The sequence below is a fragment of the Zonotrichia leucophrys genome, chromosome 4A, assembly GCF_028769735.1.
Source record: "Zonotrichia leucophrys gambelii isolate GWCS_2022_RI chromosome 4A, RI_Zleu_2.0, whole genome shotgun sequence".
In the NCBI taxonomy this organism is placed as follows: Eukaryota; Metazoa; Chordata; class Aves; order Passeriformes; family Passerellidae; genus Zonotrichia; species Zonotrichia leucophrys.
This window is the reverse complement of record NC_088174.1, coordinates 4,838,317-4,859,177: the sequence shown is the minus strand read 5'-3', so window position 1 is coordinate 4,859,177 and position 20,861 is coordinate 4,838,317. Positions and strand designations below refer to the sequence as shown.

General features: G+C 44.7%; 1 protein-coding gene across 3 annotated transcripts in view; it reads right to left on the bottom strand.

Annotated features, from left to right (window-relative positions):
- Window positions 1–18,114, bottom strand: part of HTR2C (5-hydroxytryptamine receptor 2C) — a 220,992-nt gene extending 202,878 nt beyond the window's left edge. For 2 of the 3 annotated variants that reach the window (XM_064713218.1, XM_064713222.1), the window contains exon 1: window positions 13,840–14,611. The gene's annotated coding sequence lies outside the window, so the exon portion shown is untranslated. Of the gene's footprint in view, window positions 1–13,839; window positions 14,612–18,093 lie in introns of those variants that run through there. The other variant, XM_064713220.1, reaches the window with a different exon arrangement.
- Window positions 18,115–20,861: the final 2,747 nt, after the last annotated feature.

Below are 20,861 nucleotides of genomic sequence, written 5' to 3'. Positions count from 1 at the left end.
ACAAGAAAAGGATTACAGAGTCTGTTGTACAAAAAGAGCTACCTGTTTCTATCATCTTTACAAAATAAACCCCTCATTTCTTATATTTCATCTCCACTCCAAAATCTGTCATCCTGACAAAACTGAACTATCGTAGAAAATGATATCAAGATTTTCAAGCTTGACCTCTTAGCTAACAATCACCCAAGAAACTACTGCCATTATGACATATATCCAAGCCCCTTAGGATGCTTTTCATACTATTAGGAAGTCTAGTGTTCAATTTCAGCATTTTCTCATTTTTCCTCAATCAGCCAGAAGCAAAAAAAGTCCCTGAGCGACACAGAGCAAAAGAGAAAATTCTATCTCAGTATCCACTTTTCTCACAGAAATCTCAAAAAGAAATCAGAGGTGAATATAGCTCTATAATTATTATTCACAAAGTGTTTCCAGTGAGCTTTTGCCTCGTCTCTGGGAGATGCAGTGTTCTGCATCAATGTCAGACGACATGGCAAACTCACTTACAAACTCTATAAAGGGTTGTGAATTCATCATTGCTTGGGGCAGTGATATGGCTGGTAGTCATTTCCTGAACAAAATTATCTGTTGGAATAGCCCAGAACATAGAATATACAATAAAATACTGATGCAGCTGTAGAGCAACACTTCTTAGAGACTAAGAAGAGATTGGGGGTTGTTTCTTTGCTTGTTTATGACAGATATACTGAGCGTCCTTCATTTAGGATCTGGAGTTAGCTCTTCCTTCAACCACAGCTGATAGTCAGATGACAGAGAATTAAAGCCACAAGCTTGTAAAGTTTTAAAAAGAGATCCATTGGAAAGCATTCCACAAAAATTTAAGTATTTGTTTCTCTTACAGGCAGGTGATTGCATTTCTTTTGGCTTCATCCCTGTCAGGGGAAGCTCAGGAAAGTGAAACACAGAAACATGAAATAGGTTCAGTTTTCCATCATGCCAGTTTATGTGTGCCCCTGCTACAGCCAAAGGATGCTTGTGATGGACCTCCCTGGTCAGGAAATTTCATTCAGAAAAGCCTGTACCCAAGTACCATCCAACAGGCAGCAGACCTGAAGGAAATGCAGAGACTCCCCAAGACCTGCCACCAGAATAATGAGCTTGGCTGCAGAGCATGAGACACAGGTCACTTTTTCCCTAAAAAATGTCAGTACTGTGGAAGCAGTAAACACCCTGTGAGATTAATGCAGTCATTTTACATCGCTCTGCAAGCCACTACATGAGTTAGATGTCAATGCTGAAATTTGTATTGATTAGTGAAATATGAGCTTTCCTAATATTTTGTAAAAATAGAGATATTTTAAAAATGTGAAAATACCTATAGAGATTTGTATTTGGAAATTTATTAAAACCTAGGGAGTTAAACACCTTGTACCCTCAGGAAGAGTGGCAATGTTAAGCAGCTTACTGTAGAAACAACACCCTAAAGTTTGGATAGGTTTAAAAATATCTGGTTAGAAAATAAATCCAAAATGTATGATTCCACTTATGAACAAAAATAGGAATTCCCTCAGTCTGCTTATCTGTGTCCTGGCACCTTTTCATTGCCTAGGACAAGAGCAAAATTGCCTCTGTCCCTGCTGCACACACCCATCCTTCAGCTGGGTCACTCTTGGCCTAGCATTGGGTACAACTCCATGGGTGCCCTGAACGAGGCCTTTGAGGGCACCTCAGCCAGGTGACCCCAGTTTGGTGGGAGTGCTGTGCTGCAGGGCAGGAAGGCTCTGCACAGGGATCTGGCCAGGCTGGCTCCATGGGCTGAGGCCCAGCCAGGCCCTGCCCTGGGTCACACCAAGCCCTGCAGCTCCAGGCTGGGCAGAGGGGCTGGAAAGGGCCTGGTGGGAAAGGCCCTGGGGGTGCTGCTCACCAGCAGCTCAACAGGAGCCAGGTGTGCCCAGGTGGGCAAGAGGCCAAGGGCACCTGGCCTGTCCCAGCCATGGTGGGGCAGCAGGACCAGGACAGTGACTGTCCCCTGCCTGGGCACTGCTGAGGCCACTCCTCAAATCCTGGGTCCAGCTCTGGGCTCCTCATGACAAGAAACACATTGAGGGGCTGGAGCGTGTCCAGAGAAGGGAATGGAGCTGGGGAAGGGTCTGGAACACAATTGTGATGGGGAGCAGCTGAGGGAGCTGGGTTGGCCTGGACAAAGGAGGCTCAGAGTGACCTTCTCACTCTCTACTACTCTGTGGAAGTTGCAAGCAGGTGAAGGTTGGCCTCTTCTCCCAGGCAATCAGCAACAGGACAAGAGGAAGTGGCCTCAAGATACATCAGGGCATGTTCAGGTTGAACATCAGGAAGAATTCCTTCATAGAAGGGGTTGTTGGAAGGGGCTGCCCAGGGAGGAGGTGGAGCCACCATCCCTGAAGATGTTCAGGAAATGACTGGACTTGGCACTTAGTTCCATGGTCTAGCTGACAAGGTGGTGATCATTAAATATTTGACTTGATGATCTTGGAGGTCTTTTCTGACCTAACTAATTCTGTGGTTCCATGATCATATGCATTTACTGAAGAGCTTACATAGCAAAACAATAAAACAATCACTGTAAGTCATCTTCTCCTACTCAGATAAACATTTTAAAAAACTATGAATTTTTAAAACCATGATTTCTGAGCTGTGAGGACAGATAGAGACACCTGAGCCCAGGCAGCCCAAACCACAACAGAAGAGATTCCTGCAGCACACGGTGCTTACTGCTTCAGCAGGGAGAACCGTGCCCTGCTGGCTATCTCTCCTCCCAAATTAGCATCATTAACAAAGTATTCGCACCTTCTGTTTCCCAGCCCACAGGAGACTTCACTCAAGTTCTGCAGGCAGACATAATATTTGCCCTGACACCAATGAAGGAGCCAGGGGGAAGCCCTACCTTATCCATTGCAACTCTTCAGAAAATTACTTGGAAGTCCAAGTGTCTCCAGCCTACTTTGACAGGCTAAAGCAACCCAAACCATACAACACAAATTGGAGAAATAAAAAGAGAACTATCATAAAATCTGCAGCCAGCAGCAGACAGGGACAAAGTTTAAATCTCCAGTTAATGGCACCTATTACTTTCAGGGCTCACCACAGACTAAATCATTTCATCTTACTTTGAAAAAAAAATGCTGTTCCTCAGGCTGAGGACTTTACCAAGAACTCCCATGACCTGATGGAGTCAGGGTCTGTCTGACCCTTCAGGTGCCACTGCTGGGGTCACAGTGGAACGAACCCAGACTGTCCCTGCTGGGACCAAAAGCCCTCCAGACACCCACCAGGTCCCTGCTTCTCTCCCTGCACACCCCACACACACAGACAGGTTTCCCTCACTGGCTCGACCCCAGGTGTCCATAAAAGAGCCCCAAATACCTGGGATAATTTAAATCAATCGTGATGCAGGATATGATAACAGCTGGAACTGGTGCATCCAAGGAGGGACCCCAGCAGAGGAATCCCTCTGCTTTTCTGCCCTCACACCAAGCACCCATCCCAAGGTGACATTCAATCTGGGGTCTTGCTGCTGCTCACCAGCAGGGTCTCAGGGTGCCTGGCCACCCCCAGCCAGCAGCAGAGGTGTCCTTTGTCAGGTGAAGGGTCAGTGCTGGTTCCAGCCCCTTGTCTGGGGCTCTGGCCATCTCCCCACCCAGGGCACAACCTGCAGCTCTCACTGCAGCTGCTCAGGGAGCTTCCTGCACCAGGAGTGTTCCTCTACTGTCAGCATAACATCCTCTTATCATATCCATGCTCCAACCCAAATTCCAAGAATCTCACATTAAAAAATGCAGACCTATCTTTTAATATTTATAAATGGATACTTCAAGACAGTAAGACTTGTTTGTTCTAATTTTTACACCACAACTAGAAAGCATCTGCACTGTGAGATAGCAGCAATAACTCCGATTTAACCAAATTTTGTTTGCAAGTAGCACAAGGTTATCAATTCAGCAAAGGATTTTACAGCCTGCCCCCACAGTGAATAAATTCCAGAGAAAGAGAGAGTGGGGGCAATAAACACCTCCTAGGTAAAATGTCTATTACCCTTAGCATATTTATAATTCGGCTTAATGTAGAATTTGGAGATTTATTTTTGCAACGTTTCTTTTTATTCAGCTTCTACAAAGACTCACATTCTTTTTCTCTGCACCCTATCTGCATTACCAATCATTAAAGTGATATCAGCCTAACTTGAAGCATGGTCTGACTTGGCAGTATGATGAGCAGTGCTTCTCTGTGCTTTCCATCCTGTTTAGGGGTAAAGGCTGCTGGGCTGCATTTGCATACATTAGATAAGCACAGGTGTCCCTACTGCTAAGATACCAATAAAATATTATTTTAAGAACAAAATGAATCCACTCAACCTAAAAAGGAGTCTAAAACATTCTTAAATAATCATGGCATCTTCATTTTGGGAAAAAAACCCACCAACCAACTTTTAAGCATCCATGGCTTAAATATTATTAGGATTTCTAGAAGAAATATTCTTCAGCCCCAACACAGCCCATGTTTTATTTAAATTAGCATTACACCTAAGAGCTTTAGCACATATTTTCTTCTCAGGCAGTCCTTATTACTTTGTGACTGTTTCGTATCACTCCTAAATAACAGTGTCACCAGCTAAATGAATAGAGTGAGCCACACTTACAGATGATTTATACAGAACTAAAACATGTATCAGGAGGCATATTTCCACCCTGAATCTCTGGATACAGCTCCCTGTGGCAGCAAAGGAGCTCTGTGCCTTTCTGCCCTGAATTCCTAACGAGATCATTTGCATATGTGCACACTCCTGAGCTCTGGCACGCACAACTTTGCACAAAGTTGGAAAGCTCCATCTGGGAAAGGCACACTGTGTGCCTCACCCTGTTCTGAACATCCTCTGCAGCCACTGCAGGCATCACTTGGCACACCAGAGGACTCCTCTGCTTCTGCAAGGAGAGGGGAGAAATCAGACAGGAAGAACGGTGCCCAGTCTTATTCAACAGTCACAAACCAAGCACTGGAGCACTTAGAGCTGTGGGGACTTGTGGCCTCACCTCAATGGCCAGAAGAACCCTTTTCCTTACTGACGAGGTCAAACAAAGAGCTGGGTGCTGATGATCAGTCATGTCAACTTCCCTTTGGTTCTTCACATGTGATCCTAAAGAAGTTCCAAGGACTCAAATTTTGTGGATAACGAGCAAAGTAATAACAAAAAATAAAATACGTGAAGAAAATAAGATCCGGAAACTAATTCTATCAGGTGAGGATAAATCAAACTATGGTGCTGGATGCTGCAGTGCTGGAACCCTGGTTGCTGAGCATTTAGACTTTCTGTGCTGACAGACACTGACCCCCAAGAGAACACTGCATTTGACCTGAGGCCATGGAGAAAGTTCTATCATTCAATTTTGGAAGCTAAGATTTCAGGCATGCAATTTGAAGAGAATTGTATAATATCACATGGTAAAAAACTTGGAGTTTAAGGTTTTAGACTATAGTAATATATCTAAATCAAGATGGGGGTTGTAAAGCAGAGGCTGGTCCTTCTTCTTTACCTTCTTCATAAGTTTAAGTGGTGTTGTGGAGCAGTGATAGTAACAGAGGAAGCATCAGAAGGACTAGGAGCTAAAGTTGTAACTCCTGCAGCATCACTCAGCTGCTCAGTATCCTGGATAATATATTCTATATACTAAGAGGTATTTTTAGATGCAACTTCAAACCCAGCATTTGTAAAATTGAAGTGCATTTTTCTACCTTCTTCACACAGTTCAGACCTTGTTTCAGATTTGAAGGAATACTGGAGAAAATCTGTAAATAAAGAATGAACCCCAAAGCAACCATGAAGATACAGAGAGAAAACCCCCACAAACATTCCACATAACTTCTCCTACTCCTTTATGTCTCTCTCTTCCCTGTGTGGCCATGATTTTCACAGATTTTCAGCATCACACTTATCAGATTTTATTGCAATCAGCTTGAACACCACAGGAATCTGTCAAGCAGCACAATCACATGAGGGCTCATAACCAAACACAAGGACTTTTCCCTTCATCTTGCCACACTGCAACCATCTCAAGGAGGCAGAAGGGAGAGAACACAAGCTCCTACTCCATCAGGTACAAGGAGTCCTGTGAATAAACCTCAGCACTGGCTCAGAAACAAGAGTGTGGCTGTTTGTGCTAAGCTAAGCAAAGCAGCAGCACGAGGAAAGGCCAGCACTTTTGGAAGGAGGCAGTTACTCAAGAAAATTTGCCATCTTGTAAAATTGTCCTTTCCTCACCCACATGGTGTTAGGCACAGCCCCCACTGGGCTGTGCTTAAACACATTCCCAACAGCCAGGCAGACGTGACGTTGATCACTGCTGCCAGGATATATTAGGATTATTATATCCTCACCCTGCTTTTTACATTATTCTCTAAGCATCTGCTATTTGCCACTGTTGGAGACAGGATACCAGGCTGTCAGTAATTGTTAGTGTCAAGGAAACAAATGGACTGCTCAAGAAAAAACTGTGAAAAAAATGAAGGTGGCAAAAAAAGAGAGGAAGTAATCAAGGTGGAATCATAGAGCCTCAGAGATGAGGTCAAGGGGTGCTAAATAAATAATAAATACCAGGGTGAGCACTGAGGGGATAGGAAATAGAAAACAGCCCAGTGATTGGAAGAGGAAGATTTTACTCTGTATCCCTGCTAGAAGGGAAGAACGTCAAGGGCAGAACAAGGGAAAAAGATGATCAGGCCAAGGAAAAGACACAGATGAGGCAAGGAGCTGGACAGGAGCATTTTGGATGGGCCCCAAATATTAGTGCAGCGTTTGTAAGTGGTCACCTGGACATGAGACCCAAAGCAGCATCACAGAGCAATTGCTAGAGGACTGAACTCCTAAGGAGCAAACAAACAAAATGTATTTAAACACCAGCAGAAGCCTCCGAACCAATGAAAAGTATGGCAAAACAAGAGTGCTCAAAAACCAATTTTGTAATTTGCTTTATCTCTGTCATGGATTTTATGAATACCTCAACAGCAACCTGATCAGTCTCTCCGGGAAACCATCACCCAGTGGCCAGCAGGAAGCTGAACCTGAAAGCAGCAGAAATCATTGTGACTGCAGGGCCTCCTGAGCCTGCATGTGATGGGAGCCTCCAGCAGCCTTTGGAATAATCCTGACACTTGTTCATCTATTTAATAAAGGGGGATGGGGTGGAGGGACTAGCAGCTGTGCCAGCACTGCAAACTTGTTTTTTGCAAACAGCTCAGTGACACATCACACACTGACTGTAAGAATATCATTACCTGAAATTACTACAGCACATTTTAAAGATCACTGATAATTGACAAGATGTAATTTTAATGAGGCACCATCAGTGAATGGAAGTGCTTTTAACTGGGCCTACAGAGACAACTCTGACAGCCCAACGCAACTCAGAACTGGTTTTAAGTGATAAATATTGCCAAACTTAGACAAGCACAGTCAAACAACTCAGTCCTCTCCTTGTGCCCAGCCTTATCAGAGATCAGACACTGTAACAGAGAAAACCACAAGTCTACTTGTCTAGGATCAAAGAATGCAGTGGGGAAGAATCTACCCCACTTACAGAAGGGGGAACTGTTACATTGAAATTTGGAGAATTGAAAATATACATGGCAGTCAGAGCAGAAAAATGGAACACAAGGTCCCAGGGCCAAACTGGAGCTACAGGATCTACTGACACTTTTGGATGTTTGAAGAGAGGAAAGGTTAGAAATGTCATGTTTCTGTGTATGGTGCTAGTGAGAATATTAGTAAAATCTGGGATTCTGCTGTCCCAGAGAAGCCACCTCTAATGCCCACAGCTCAAAAAGATGCTGAAAAACACAGAGAAATGCACAGAATTTAAGTGCCTGAAAACAGATTGCATGGAAAGGGTTTTAATTAAATGATCTCTTCAGCAAAAAGAAGGCTGAGGAATGATTTGTCCACATCATGGGAAATGATTTGCATTACCAGCAGGCTCCTTAATTAAGCAAACAAAGGATGAAGATGATTCAACTTATGGAACAAGAAAATAAACAGATTGGATTTATTATTTTATAAATCTCCAGAAATAATTACTCACCAACACAACCACCCTGAGGATACCTTTGAGAATCAGTTATCTGTACTCTTTAAATAAGCCTGAATATTCTTCTGAAAGGCAAGGAGAAGTTGCTGGGTGAAATGTCCTACAGCCTGTGTCACCAGGATGATCCCAAGGATTGTGCAATAATTGCAGAACTGAGGAATGCCACAGAATATTTGCCATATTCACACTACAGTGCTCAGACCTACTTACTTACATTAGGTTTTCTATTTGCACACAGGTTTAGAAAACAGAGAATGAGATGATTAACATTTAAAAGCAGTTAAGTTATCAAGACAAGAGAGCTGTTTGGTACATTTATTCCAGCATTCAGCTATTTCATTGTTGTAAGCTGAGTACATAGCACTGGGTACCATAAAATATATTAAAAAAAAAAAATCAGGCTTTTTCAAAGGGAGCATGTATTAAATTTAATCCATAACTGTAAGAGGTTCAATAGAAGCACAAAGATAGCCCCCATCAGAAACATTAATATTACAGTCTTCCAAATAATGTCCACAATAACTGTGTGAAAACCACTATATATATTAAAGTCCAGATAATTAATATGCTTCTGCATTTTATTATGTGTCCCTTTGTAAGCAATAGCTGTTCTAAAATCATGTGTCTGCCCAGAGCTTCCTGAATGTCACAAAAAGAAAAATTGTGGTCAAATGCTGCAATTCTTGGCATGAAAGCACACTCAGAATTCCACATTTCAGCTGAAACAAGCCTGCTGGGTAAATCTCAAACATAAAATTCTTTATGGCACAAATCCCACTCTGCTGGTCTTCTCTCTGCAGCAGTAACTGCCTGCACACAGTCAAGGTCTTGGGAAGTGGGCAGGAGCAGAAGATCCACAACACCCACTGACACAAACATGAATTGTCAGTCTGTAACTGACACAGATTTGCCTCTTTGGTTTCACCATAAAGCCTGGAACATACAAGTCTGGTAGCTAAAACTGCTATTGAACAGGAAGCATGACCAGCAGTGCCAATCAAAGATATGGAATCAAGCGGCAGTATTGGGTTCCAGTGAGCAGAAACAGAACAACACCAGCTCTTGGGATGCTCAGGAGCAAAGAGCAGCACACACTCCACAGCCCCACTCCATCACAGGCACTGACAAACACACTCAACTCAGCAAGGCAGAGCTCAACCTGCAGGGCCAGATCCTCCACCAAAGGAGCCTGGAGCACCCCAGGTAGGGCTGGTGGTTTGCTGAATGTGGCCTGAGAGCAGCTGCTGTTGTGGGGGGTTCATCTCACCCAGCCCTGAGCCAGCCATGCAGGCTCCATCCATGGGACTGGAAAGGACTGGGCATTTCCAGCCTGCAATTCATCTCATCTTGCTGTAGACAGGGTAGTGGTTCCCTCATAGGGCTTTTTTCTCTGCTGCAGAGAAAATCTAAACACAAAGCTCCAACGCCAATGCTTGCAGTGTCAGATTAATGCTCTTGTCTCTGTCAGAGCCAGGTAATTATATCTGTAGTGACCACGGAGATCTTCCACACTGTCACACCTAACAAATAAAGCTGGGACAGAGTAAAGAGAACAACTTTGCCACTGCTTGAGCTGGAATCAAAATATATTACTTCTTACCTAATATTGGTGGAGGAAAAAAAAAAACAAAATACAGAAATTAGTAATAAAGGAACCAATTGGTCATAAAGGAACCAGAACGTGTCCTGCTGTCCAGAAGACCAAAGTGGTGATCAGAGCGTGTCCTGGCTGTAGAGCAAATTAGCTGAAGTAGTCACTGTGCAACTTGAATTCATGGACTGTGGCCCAAGGATGGAAAAACCTTGGCTGGCAGTGGGGCTGCTCTGTATCATGTCCTGGCTCACCACTAAAGTGCAGCTTTGCTGTGCAGCCACCTCCCACCTCTATTTTCCCCTTTATTGATTGTGCAGAATTCATACAATATTTATAGCACAGGAGGAGCATCACAGTGATGGGGGGGTGATGCCATTTCTCTAATGTTTGTTGACTTATGGCTAGAATGTGCAATTCACCAGCTGAGGAATGTATCATTCCTATTCATGCTGCACTGCTCAGGAGTGCTCACATCTCAGCCCATGTCAGCTGAACAAAGGTAGCCAGATCCTTGGACACTTGCCACTACAGCTATGTAGTAGAATTATGGTGCCTTGAACATTTTATGATCTCTGATGATAGCAGCATTTACACTGGGCTGATGGTTCAAATTAATCTGATTTTCAGAAGTTACAGCATTTAATTAGGATTGGTAATAAAAATTACAGCATTGAAGGAGCATTATGACAGCATCTGTCCTGATCTGGGGGTGGGGGAATCAGGATTTTTTAAAAAGCAATAAATTATTAAATTTGGTTAGTCACAACTAAAGAAAATGACCTTCTGGAACAATAAACAATAGATAGCAGCTGCCTCATCTTTGAAGTGGAAAGACACTTGATAATTTTGGACCTCAAAACATTTCTTTGATGTGTTGTAAAACCCACTCAACAATAGAGATCCCTTTCTGTACATTTTCTAAGCAACTACATCCTAGCACTCCATTTTTACTTTTATTGCCTTTCAGACTGGTGAGAGCAATATAATGATTCATCATTAAAGTACTCCTTAAGCAGCTTTGTTCCTATTTGTTGCTATATATATTAAATAGAAATTGCTCTTTGAATTCACCTCTAAAGTCAGACTCAGTTTTTTATCTAACAAGAATGATCTCCAGTCATCATCTGAATCTAGCAAAGTGAGAAAACCTTTTGCATAATATAAATATCTGCATTCACTAAGAGGAGACTGATGCCACCACCTACCGTGAATGCATTTTATAAGTGGTACAAAGCCAGATAGATTTCAAATGCAGTCTCTTAAAGACACTCCAGGCACCCTCAGAAAGGAACAGTTTTATCTCCAACTCAACAGTTTCTGGACCACAGGCTTTACTCACCTGTAGCTGGTTTACAAGCAGCACACAAACCATAAAAATGCAATGGTTGCTGAAATAGTGCAGGTACCTAAAGACAGGCCCTTGTTTAAATCCCTGCAGAAACCAGGGAATCACTCCCTGGCAAACAGTTATTTCTTTGGCCTGTCTGTTACCCATCTCCTGGCCACCTGTGACTGATGAGCAGCTCATGACTCACCAGCTATTCCAGCATGGCCGGGCAGCCACAGCACCTCATGGATAAGGGCAGGCATTGCCTCCCAAAGGGCAAACCTGCAGAGATCCCAGCATCTCTGCTGCCAGGTCAGCACTGGGCCCATAAGAACATCAAATTTAGCCCCTTGTTGCAGAGGGGCACAGAGGGAGTCCCTGCCCTCAGTCTCCAGGGTGGGCAGAATGTCACTGTCAGGGGAAGGTGATCAGAACAGCATGTGTGACACAAAACACTGTCCAGTTCCCATTTAATAAATTATAATCTTTTAAGTTACCATTATTAACCCTAACAAATAACTCTCAACTTCCACATAGTTAGAGTTTAATGCAGAACTTTAGTGCTGACCAGAAAGGCTGATCAGAAATAATCAGTGGTTCAAATACCACTGGTTTGATTTCCTAAGCAGATACAAGTAAGGTAGTAAGGAAGATATTCCCATCCACTTCTTCAGAACACAAATGGAAATATGCCCCAACATTTTGCTGTTCTTGTAGAAGGACCTTTTACAAAAGACACTTGCTGGAATAGAGGCACAATGATGACCGAAATAATTGCTGGCCAGCAAGTGCCCAATCCAATTTTGAAATCTTGTTTAAGAACCATTTTGCTTTGATTCAGGCAGTTCTAATCACCATTCTGTCTGTGTGCAAACAGCAGTAAATGGGATGACTAATACATATTCTTTTCTAATGTTTCCTGCACAGACAATGGTGTTACTTAATGCCCACCACCTTTTATAAGCACTGTTTTAGACAGAAGTCATTCAGATGACCTTATACCAATTCCACACTGGTGAGACTCCACTGAATGTTCGTACATTTGTGTTTTCACCACTCCAAGTGAAGCCAGGAGATTTTCCTCCTCTTTGTGGGAGAAATAAGAGTTGCTACGGAGCACTGGATATCACCTGGTGTGTGGGTAAGAACGGATCCTCTTTCTCGGGACAGAGAGAGCAGCTGCTTCCCAGGTATCATCACAGCCTCCATCCCTGCATGAATCTCCATTCATGCACAACAACAAATCCACCAGACCCACTTCTACTCCTCCATCACAGAGGGCTTGCAGAGCAGAGAGGTTTTCTCAACAGGATCCCAGAGGGGGACACACAAGTGTCCTGTTCTAGCAAAAAGAGAAGGAAATGTGTTCTTGACTGCATTTGGGCCCAAATTACAGGAGAAAAAAAAAAAAAAAAAGGAAGAAAAAAAGGCAGGGGGATTCTACTCCAGACTCCACTATGAGATATGTCAGTGCTGAGTCAAACAGCACAGCAGCCCTGGGGAAACTGAGGAGGCAATTACAAACGCTCTGACAAAAATGCTCAGGTAGCCACACGTTCCAGTTAGGAATGTGTTGCTACCTGAGCAAAGAAAAGAAAAGTGACTAAAGAGATTCACAGTGCAGATGACAGTGCTGCTCTTTCTCCTGATGAGTGCAATCATAAATGACACATTTGTTCTGCCAGGGTGCCACAGAAACACTTCTGAAACTGTTCCACAGCAATGGCACCGTTGGCTGTGCTGTATCAATAGCTCTGCAAGGCCAGGAGCAAACACAAACCACTCTCCATGTGATGCAGGTGTGTAATCCAGGCAGCCCCTTCCTTTTCTGCTCAGGTCTGCACTCAGGAGCCAACAAGCAAACCTACATATGTGGGTCAACCAGGCCAACAAAATCAGAGGTATCCAATACCCAACACTCTGCTTTTCCAGAAAACTGGAAAATTTCCTTCAGCTGAATCTTTACAGAATAAAACTCCCACTGGAGGTCTCAAGACAAACCAGAAAGAGCATGCCCTGATGGTGAGAAGGTAACAGTATTAGCTGCTGCTGATTTTGTTAGGGATTTCTCAAGAAGGCAACTTTCAAAACAAGCCTAAGTAAATTTGATGGCACTGACTGATTTTTTTCTCCCAGGTACTGGTACAAAAATCCTCAAGCAAAGGTTCAGGGTGGTAAAGTAGTTAGAGTTGAACAAAACTCCTCTCCACAGGGCTGGGAAAGCAAAATACAAATCCCAGACTCATACACAGCTGCTTCTAAAACAAATTTCCTTCTCTACTTCCGAACATCAAGATCAACCCTTAAGGACCTCAACATTCCCTCTTCCTCAGGGAAGATCATCACCCTTTTTCTTCCTCTTAGTGTAATTTCACTCCTCAAAAAAACACCAGCTCCCTATCAGCAGCATTTTCCCTCCCTGCGTGGGTGCCCTCTGTCCTCCCCACGTCCACAGGAGCAGAATGAAGGGACCTGTAGAGTGCACTGTGTCCCACTTTCTGAACCAGAGCATAACCCAGCATACTGCAGCCAACCTCATGGAAAGGTCATATAGCAGGAAGAAGTAAAAGCTCCCAGGTGTATTTTACTGAGACACAGGGTAGTTTGTTCCAATTAAGTGCAACAACTTTATTGCCAGTCAGAAAAGGTATCACTCAGGCATACTGTGCCCTCTCCTCCCTGCTGCACACAAAGAAATCACACACGTATTTTCTGTCTGGCATTATAGATTACAAATTAAGCCCTGTTCCCATGGACAATTTTTAAAAATTGTATACCCCAGACCAAGGAGAACACTGTATCCCCTAGAACAGATCACGGCATATTGCACAGGCAGCAGCACCTACCTCCGTGAGCCGACAGAGAAAGCAAGCCAACATAATTCCTCTTGGCTGGAGACATTTACCCCAGCTCAGACAGCCGGGGCTCTGCTGCCATGCCTGGAGCTCCGGACACACCAAGAAAGCATCTTCTGTGAGCAGCACGGCTCCTCTCCCAGCCCCAACTGCAGCGGCGGCAGCCTGGCAGAGCAGCAGCAGTTGAATTGCTGCACATGTATCTCTGCAGATTATTTCCTGCTCAAACACTTGGCGTAAAAGCAGATGCTCTTAACCCTCTGGAGGCCTCTGCCTTTGTCCCCCCTCGACAGAAGAAGGCTAGCTACTCCAAATATTCTGCGCTGAGGCCGGAGAGGAATGACCGGAGGCACGCAGGGCATCTTCCCAGAAGTAGTCCCAAGCTCGTGTTAGTTGCAGTCACTTTGCGCTCGGGGAGCCAGGCATTCCCAGAGCAGCCCCCAGCATCCCCAGGCAGGCACCACACTGCATCACCCGCTGCAGATCCCCAGCTCCAGCCGAGCACCGCTCGGAGCTCCCGCAGGAGCCCCGCAGGGTGGGTGCTCAGGGGTGTGCGACCCTGCGGCTGGAGGCCACGGCCGGGCAGGTGCAGGACACGAGAGGAGCAGGAGGGATGTGCGAGCCCAGCAGGGTCAGGCTGCTGCTCGTGGCTCGGCGCTCTGCGGCCCCGGGCGCTGCCCCATCACCCGCCCGGCTCCGGGCACGGCGCTGCCCGCTGGCACCGGCTGGAGAGCGGCAGCGCTGCTCCCGCTCACAGCCTGCGAATGTGACTGGGAAGCATGGCTGAAAACATGCTACAATTAACAGGAGGGAGGGAGATACTATTGCTCTCCTGCTAGTCTTAAAGGCACATTGCTCGCATGTGCCTGTTGAGGATGCGAGCGCCCGCAGCTTCGCTCCCGGCTCTCACCCTTCTGCAGGTGGCCAAGAAACCCAGGCAGGAGCCCTGTCCGGGGCTGGGGAGGGAGAGCAGCCCAGGAGTCAGAAAGTGAAGGGGCAGCTAGCAGGAATACCTCCATCAGGGACTGGGAGTGCGGCCTGACACACCTTCACTGCTGTGCTGGGCATCCAAGCAAGCCCCTGACACTCAGCCCGACTGCTCACCCCTGGCACTGGCACCTCCACGAGCATCCCAGCCTGAATGCTCACCCCTGTCACTGGCACCCCCATCGGGATCCCAGCCAGACGTGGGGCACACTGGACACTGCCCCCCAAATCCCATACAGCACCAGCCACTGTCTCCAGCAGGCGAGGAGGGTCTGGTACCCCCCAGGAGCATGGTGTCCCTCTCTGGTCTCAGCAGGAGAGTCAGGTTAGTGGCACTGTTCCCACTGGCCCCAGCAGCAGGTGCCATGTTGCACCTTGGTTTACACAGCAAGGATATCCCTTCTGCACAGCCAGAAGCTGAGGCACTGAAATCCAATGAGTCACACAGCCCAAAGCTGTGGTGAGTTCTGCAGGTCTTAGACTGGCTGTAGCATCTGGGGCCACGGACCGAGGGCTGGGGCCAGCAGGCTGGACACTGGCTGAATGCCACATATTGTCTCTTTGCTTCTCCTCATCTCCTCTCCTGAGTGCCTTGGGATACTCTGGTTTGTCCTTCACCATGTCACAGCACAGATACAACAATAACAATGCCAATAAGTCCAGCCCACATCAAGCTTTTGCCTCCCTAACAGCTGGCATTTGAAACTCAGAAATCTGCACAACAGAGAGAGATTTAACAGGGAGATTTACCCTATTAAAAATCCCCAGTTTTTTCTCAGTAGCAGTTGTTGCCATAGATAAGATGCTTTTCTGAGCAGGACAAACTGGTGTGAGGCCCTGAACCTTGTTAAGCCTCTGCGTCACACAGCAACCTGTTAGCACCTTTGATTCTCCAAGGCCATGGAGACTCCAAAATTAACCTGATCAATACCTGCCTCCATCACTGTTAGCAGTGGGGATATTTTAGCCTGAACACACAAAGCCAAAATAAATTACTATGATGAAAAGTTAAGCATCCTGTAACTTCATTCCTGAAAAATAGTCTGAAAGGGAAGATACCCTTAACACAAAACCAGCAAATACTCATCACTAATGCAAGAACACATCACAGCAAAGCAAATTCTTTCCTGTAGTGCTAGTACAGAGGGGCTATTAAAACATTATCCCCTGATGAAACAAGGGCAATGCATGTTTCACTGCTTCCAGGCCATGCAGCTTTGTGCAAAAATACTACAGTGAGTTAATTCAAAATTCTCTTTATTAAGCATTGCATATCTTAAAGAAAGGCTTTTAACACCAGACCTACAAAACACGTCTAAGTAGCAATCAAAATGCTAGGCAGAGACACTTAAGGCTTTATGCTCCCGAAGTTTCTCCCCTGAGTATCAAAGATCAAATTTGTTCTCCAGAAGATAGCTGAGGATTTCTCGAGTTTAATGCTTCCTGAGCTCATTGATTAGCATGCAAACACAGCACAGTGACTACCAGCACATCAGTACAAGGATCTGTCCTGAAAGAAGGCAGCCCTCTGCAGCACACTCAATTGAAATATTCTGTGTACAGGCACTATTACTTCTTAAAACTACAAGACCTGATGGGCCAACCAAGTTTAAATTCAGGGGAAATGACTGCCTATTAAATTCATAAGATCAAATGGTCATTTGAGTTATTCCATCTTGTACAACAGAGTGCTTTGGTGTGAGAAACTCAGGTCAGCAGGGTCATACCTTTTAGTGGCAGATACCAGGTCTGCCACTAAAAATTATGCACATGCTATCATGGGTAGTTTTTTTTATTTATTTATTGTAATATGAGACTTCATTCTAAAAAATACTTGCACGTAAGGAAGCCATCATATTGGGAAGTGTCACACCACAGAAAGACGAATTATTCAAGATGTCTGCAAAAAACTGCAAGACCCAAAATCCACACCACAATTGTATTAAACTGCATATTCCACCAAACGTATGTATTCTAATTAGACTGCACTGCAAATCAACCTTTCTCAAAGACTTTAAATGCATAACAAATAAACGTAAACTGTAAGAAACACAGACATCATTAGAGTGGGGGGTTTAAAAAAAGAAAAAAATAAATAAAAAGAACTTTGGAAGTCAGAAACCTGACTATAACTATTCCCAACTTTCAGAAACATGTTTCCAAGTGTATTGCAATGTGATACCTGAGGAACAACAACTCTAAAACCTTCTGAAACTCAGAGCTCCCAGGTGGTGGACGTGTCCATGCACACAAAGCAAGCAACAACCCAAGAGACAGCAGGCACAGTCAAGAGCTTCCAGCAGGCTGACCCTACTGGGACTTATAAAAATAACAGCACGAGTTTAAATGGCTACTTTGGAAAAAAAAAATAAAACCAAGCAGACGAAAAAGAGATGGAGGCCTGGCAGGATGAAACTGTACCCACTTGCAGGGGTCCTGTAAATATTGTGGCTATCTCTGCTCAGAAATCCCAGAATACTGACCTCAGCCTTCATGTTAGAAAATTCTCATGCTCTACTGCTGACACTCAACATCTGACATCTCTTTATAATTATTCTTTTACTGCACTCATATAGTGCCTGAAGACTAATTCATCTTCCAATAAATGGCTTGTGCGCTGCTGTTACCAAGCTGCAAAAAGATCATGGTTGGTTTGTGGCAGGTAAGTAAACAATTCATACATCATGTAAACAATTCATATGTCTATTGTCAGCTCATCCTGCAAGTCACATGTAAAAACTCTTACAAGTGGGAGGAAAGGGCTCTGTTCTGTACAGTGTGAAAAGCAATGTCAGCACAATTATTTCAGCCTTCTGGAGAGCGATGGAGGTGGATGGAGATTCCCTTGCGCACTTCACGCACTGAAGCTCTGCACTGGCCAACCCCTAAGGCAAGCACCTGGACTCCTGCAGGGAGCAATGGCAAGAGCAGCACTGGAAGAAGCCAGAACACCCTGGGTAAACAACAGGCAGGGAGATAATCCCTCCTGGGCCTTGCAAACACTTTTCTTACACACAGTAGGAACCATACTCAGTACAGCGAACAGCTCCTCTACAGACCATAAACTGAAAATTTTGAACAAGTTAAAAATTTGGAAAGTGGCGAAAGCTTCTCTAAGAAGGAAATTTCATACACATGTCCAAAATCTGTAAAGGGTAAGTGCCACAGCACATGCCACAGTTGAGATGGCTACAATACAGAGTATCAAAATGCAATTTCAAAAAGCTTTAAGTATCCCCATACAAAATAACACCTTACCACGTCAGAAGGCTTCAGGCATCTGCCCACACAGAGTACCATAATCTCCCCTCAGAAGGCTGCATGCAACTGCCCTTCTTCTTCTTCAGCCCAATCTTTTATACCCTCATGTTGATGCATTGCACCTGTGTGCCCTCTGCTCCCTTTGGTGATTGGTCAGCACTCCATGGCTCATTGTGTAAATGCTGCTCACCTGCTGCTCACAGGTTCTGCTACAGTGCCATCCCAATCACCACAAACTGTGTGCCTACAGGTAATGCCTGATTCTGTACTCCCTACAAACTCTTGGCTACAAATAAATTTGCTACAGTCTCTGGCAGATGCCAAACCTTCCACCCCAGGCTTCTCTGAACTTGGTCTCCAGGCTGCCCAACACAGCAGCTCCCAACATTTTTGTATCACCCACCACTCTGCAGTTTTTCCCCACCAACAACCAGCTACTGAGCACCTACCATGACCCCATGGATGTCTGGAGTTCAGAACCACTGGATTGAGAGTGAGGAGGCTCCAGCCAGAAGAGAGGTGCAATAGCAGATATCAGCGCATGGAGCCTGAGAAGCAACAGCACTGAGTTTTAATACCCAGCTTGCTCAGAAATTGCCTCCAGCCAAACTAACAAAAGGAGCAACCAAAGCATTTACAGTTTTGAACGTTAGCCTGGTGAGCCATCAGTCCCGAGGTTTATTTATATTGGAAAAACTTCAGAAGTTCAAAAAAGGCATCAGCATCCAAGCAAGCCACACTGCCAGGCTGCAGCACCTCACTGGGACACATCACAGGTACAGTGTGCAGTGTTTACCCAAGGAGATGCACGATGACTAGAGTGGGAGTTCACTGCAGGGAAAAGCTGGGGACATCAGAGACCCAAATATCCTTTCAAACACCCTATTTGCAAGACAAAAAACCACTCTTTTGACTTGGCCTATTTAGAAGCAGATATTCCTGATTATGAATCTTGAAGATATCAGCATCATATTGGGTTTTTTTGTGAGGTTTGTTTTGAATCAGTATTTATGTTGTGCTTGAAATTATTACATTGTACTTAGATATTAGAATCCCACAGACCTCCTTGTACCTGTGATTTAGAAATGGAAGTATTTGCACTGTGAGTAAGGTTTGCAGAACTCAATGAATGTGTTGGCAAAGAGTCAAAAGAGCATGTTTGGACAGCCTGGGGATTATAAGGTCCCCCCAGCTGCCTTTTACAAGCTAGCTGGTTTACCTTTATCAAGAGTTTCTACTTGAACTACTTTTGAGAAGTCAGCCTTTATTTCTCTGAAATTTTCAAATGGATTTGAGAAATTAAACATTAAAATAGGACCAGAGGAATAGTTCATCAGACAATAATCTTATACTTACTGAATATCCTTTGTAGTCAGAGACATCTGGGCCAAACCCTAGAGCCAAAATCAGCTCTGGTATCTACAAGTACAAATCAATGTATTCAGAATGAAGCTCTCAAAGACAAATCATCATTCAGAGATGGGGGGCCATGGCTCTGGCTGGTGGTGCTCCTTTCTGATTCAATAATGAAAGAAAGGTAGCAGCTAGGAATTAAAACCCCAAAAGGTGCCAAAGAGAAAACAGGCTGTAGCAAAGTGACCGCCTGGGTATTGAAAGACAAACTCTCCTGAGGTTCAAATGCAGCAAGAATGATTAAACATGGACACTGAGCCCAAACTACAGGAAGTAGATCCTCTGTTTCTTGATGCAGGCAAAATGAAGCTTAGAAGTATTTTAGGAAGGTGCGCACTGGTAATAGCTTTACTGTAGGACAACTAGGTTAAATTGAGCTGGGATAAAAAGGAGTGAGACTGAATTATTTAAGCTTCCTTTCTGCCCATATGTGCTGTGAACAGCTGATAAGCCGTAGGAAGAACATGCTACTTTTAGATCTCTTGACTTTCCTGTGCCAGGGTCCTTGTCTCTCTGCTGAGCAAACAGGGAACCAATGCTACTGCAACTGGAAACTGGGAAACATGGGCTCTCCCTCTCCTCTGGTGCTGGCTGATGAGTTATTTTGGGCTAACCAAGTTCATAACCCATTCTTCAAAATGACCCCAAGATCCCATTCATATTTGGGAGGTGCTTTGAAAAATGCCAGTGCAGCTTAGTCCCCATCATCTCCTGCATGCACCAACAAAGGCTCCAAAACCAGGAAGATCTGTCCAGGCAAATGTGATGAACAAGCTCTGTGTTCAACTCGGCTACACAAATACCAGGGAAATATGTGAGGAGAGGTCTTGGAGAAACACTGTACTAGTTAATGCCAAATGAGGAGCTCATGTTCCCTCAGCTTGAGACCACAGCTGCACAGGCTTGGGCCCCAGAGAGCCAGGGGAGCACCCCAGCACCCAGGGGCACAGGGGGACACATGGAAGCCATTGGACACCTTCTGGCACCCTCCCCGCCTCATCTTCCTTCTGGGGATTTTCTTTGTGATGAAATTTTTCCTTTCATCAAAAATTTCACATGATTTCATGGCCAAGTTCAATTTTCTATTTACATCTGTTTTACTTTCATATAGTTTTGGAAAAATTCTAAAAGGATGCTACCCCAGACCTTTGCCAGAATTTGATAAATATTTTTTCTCTTCAGAAGTTCATGGGAAGCAACACAGAACAAGCCTGTCAAGCCCATGCTGGGACCAGCAGATTCACACCTCCAACTTCCTGTTCCACTTCTGGAGACCATATCTCTGATTTGCAGCCAGAGGACAATCCCCACCTTTCCTTTGCCTTGCTGTCCCAAACACCAGTTAAAAGGCA